The sequence below is a fragment of the Chiroxiphia lanceolata genome, chromosome 1 (assembly GCF_009829145.1).
Source record: "Chiroxiphia lanceolata isolate bChiLan1 chromosome 1, bChiLan1.pri, whole genome shotgun sequence".
Lineage (NCBI taxonomy): Eukaryota > Metazoa > Chordata > Aves > Passeriformes > Pipridae > Chiroxiphia > Chiroxiphia lanceolata.
Window position 1 is genome coordinate 123,317,978 of NC_045637.1, and position 3,745 is coordinate 123,321,722.

The window sequence follows — 3,745 nt, forward strand, 5'->3', positions numbered from 1 at the left end:
AGGCGGGCGGCGGAGGGAGGCAGGGAAGCAGGGACGGGACGGGGACGCGGGCACGCGCAGTGCCCCCGCAGCGCCGCTGTGCCCGCGGCAGACGCGGCCAGGGGCGGGGCTTGGCGCGATGACGCTATCAGCTGGCGCGCGGCCCTCACGCGAGGTAAACAAAGAGCGGGGCGGAGCTCGAGCGCGTTACGTGATGAGGGGAGAGCAGCGCATGCGCAGTGCTGGGACCGGCCTGGGACTGTTCCGGGGGGCGTGGTCGTGTTTTTTGTGGTTACTGGGGGCGTGGTCACCTCAGGGACACGCCCTCGGGGGGCGGGGCGAGGCTCACATGGGGCGGGGCACTGGCGGGGCGTGGCCAGGCGCTCCGAGGTGGCGTGGCCTCGGCTTGTTGCGGTTGGTGTCGGAGGGTTCGTTCCCGCGAATTCCCATCCCTGCCAATGACAAGCGCACCCCGAGGTTCCCGGTTCCGGGCGTGCTTGTAGAGATAGTACCATGCCAAGCGCGCGGGGGAGGTTGAAGCTGCCCTGCCCAAGGGGCTGGCGGGGCTTTCGCTGCCCGTATGTGTGAGCAAGGGGCGCGTGGTTCCTGCTGCTCCCGCTGGAGGGACCCCGTCCCGCGTTGGCGACGTGCGTGTCCCGGGCTCGCGTGGGCTGGGAAAGGAAACAAACGTAACCCAGAGGTAAACCACGTTCTCTTGACAGCTGCACTCCCCCCTCTTCCAGAAATAATGCCATGGACAAAATATTTGGTGCTTTGATCCTCGTTCTACGAATAGGATTGTGAAAGCTGTGTTTCGGTGTGAGTTCGTTGTTTGTGCATTTGTGTGATGTTTCCAATTTTAATTCCACAGATAAGAAGGTGTTGAACAACTTCATGCCATAACTTGGAGGGAGAGAGATTCGTGCAGAAATAACATGAAGTTATTTTATTAATTTTCTCAAATTCCTTTTATTAATAAAACGAATGAGCCGCTTTGTTCCTGATATCACATCTCATATGGTAAGCCTTAAGAAAATGAACTTTGTGCTGTAATATTCTGTGATTGTACTATCTAACGGTTATTACTACATGGAAGTTGTAACAACTTTAATGCATTTGGCATTTGTTTTGTTGAAATAAACAGGCAGAGACAGCTATCACTTGACTTACCAAATTCTATCATATTACAGTATGAAAATGAGAAATTTACGCCTCTCTTGCCAAAGTGATAGCCTGAGAAAACCCAGAATGTACATCTGGGCAATTTCAGATTTCACAGTATAAAGAATTTACCTATAGAGTTTTAATTTCATCTTGAGGGCAATCATAAGATGGCTTTTTTTGCATGGGATACACAGAAATAGCTGTGCTGGATCCCTGAGTGCACTTCCCTGTTCTGGGAGGTTAGTTGGCCGAGTTAAGGAGTTGTGTCCAAGGTCAGCTCCTTTGCTGATGAGTGCTGTGGTGAGGAAAGCTAAAAGCAAGTCTCTGTCCTTCCTTTCTCTGGGGAGCTGCTTTTAAGCAGAGAATTTACTGCTGGTTCCTGCTACGCTGATAGACACCACATGAGCACTTCCAAACACTGATAGCACTCAGTGTGGTACCTTCCTTCGTACTGCTCTGTGCCTAGGGTGGGCAGTGTTACCTGACCTAAAGATTAGCATTAATGTATAGCATTAGTCATACAGCATAGTAGCATCAGTCATAGCAGTTGTGGAGATGTCCAGGAAGTTGCCTGTAACACAGGCAGGCAGGTACCATGATGTCTGTATCCAGACCAGGCTCAAATGAGGAGTCAACCATACCCAAATTCTGTAAGCAGCTGCACTGGGATTTGACACTGAGGGCAACCTGTGATGCAGCGAACCTCTGTACTCCCTAAGGGGCAACATACCACAAAGCCAGTTTCTTTCATGAAGTTTTCACTATTTCAGACCACAGTACGAGCTGCACAGCTTGTGAGGGATCAAGCCAGCTGCTCCGAAAGGGATTTTGAGGCGGGAGCAAAGCATGATCCCAAAGCAGGTGGGAGCAGTTGCCTTATCAACAAAGAGGTGGCATGCTGTGCAAGAGAGGTCTAGATCTACTTTAAATTAAAATGCTTTTAAGGTAAAATGTCACTTTATATGAGGTAAGATTCTATATTCCTGTTTGACCAAAACCAGCTATTTTGTATGTGTGTACATAAAGAATCACAGAATCATAGAGTGGCTTGGGTTGGAGGGGACCTTAAAGATCATCTAGTCCCAAACCCCTTGCCATGGGCCAGGACACCTTTCACTAGACCAGGTTGTTCAGAGTCCCATCCAACGTGGCCTTGAGCACTGCCGGGGATGGGGCATCCACAACCTCCCTGGAAAACATGTTCTGGTATCTCACCACCCTCACAGTAAAGAATTTCTTCCTAATCTAACCTAAATTTCCCCTCTTTCAATTTGTACCCATTACCTCTTGTCCTATCATGAAGAGTCCCTTTCCAGCTTCTCTGCAGGCCTCTCTCAGGCACTGGAAGGCTGCTATGAGGTCTCCACGCAACCTTCTCTTCTCCAGGCTGAACAGCCCAAACTTTCTCAGCCTGTCTTCACAGGGGAGGTGCTTGAGTCCTCCTATCAACTTGGTGGCCCTCCTCTGGACTTGCACCAACACTTCCATGTCTTTGTTATGTTGGGATACATGTGCATGCATATGCTGCCTTGTGTAATTAAACAAAGCCATACAGGAAGAACATGCCAAGACTAAAAAAAACCCAACCAACCCAAACATATAGAGGTCCTAGATTTCAGGTCCAAGAAATTAGAAGCTTGGAGGGATGGCAGAAAACACTGTAATCTCAGAGACAGAAATCTTGTATTCAAAATTTCAAGATAAGGATTGGAAAGAAGGGTCAGCTCCTTGTGAAATCTGAGAAATTAAATTAAAATAATTTAAATGAATAGGAAGTTAAACAGATTTTATACCAATGAAAGCATCATAATGTACCATGTCTCTTCTAAGCACATTATTATTCTCAAAGCACTCTACAAACACTTAGAGTTTAATGATATTTTGTCCCTCAATTCACAAACTGAGGTTAAAATTAAAAATAGAAAAGGATTATGCTCTAAAGCTCACGACAGGAAAACTATTGGCCTGGCACAAACAATATCATATTCATTGTGGTTTCAAAAATGTATCAAATTACATTTTAAGCCATCAACTAATGCTACTAAACAGACTGGTGCAAGATAGATAGCTATCCTGAAATGTTTAGTGAATGTTGTTTGTTTAATCCAATAATCCGTACTGTGGTAGAGATCTTTCAATCAAGAAGCCGAGGTAACAGGCATGTTGTGCTGATATATAGAAGATTAGCAAGGCCTGATTTCACAATATGGATTCAGAATGACACAGAGTAACTTCTTCAGCTCTTTATGCTAGCCTGGCACTGAAAATTAGAATATTTACATCATCCTTTTCTCTCAGGAGTGCACATGCTTCTTTGGGCAGGAGGAATGCTTTTCAGTTACTTTGGCATTAGTAATTTGTTATATACTGTCTACAAATGCTAATAGTTCACCTATGCTTTGGTTTTTTTCCAGTTCACAAAGTAACACAAGATGTAGAAGTTCTGAATGTGAATGCATGTGATATCTCATTATGTTGTCCCAAAATACGTTCTTTCACCCAGTGTGCAAGAGATCAATCCACACACGGAGGAGAAGTATTTGATTTATTTACTGTTCTGCACAGAAAGTGGTGCTGGGTGGCAAATCCACAAAGCCAGCAT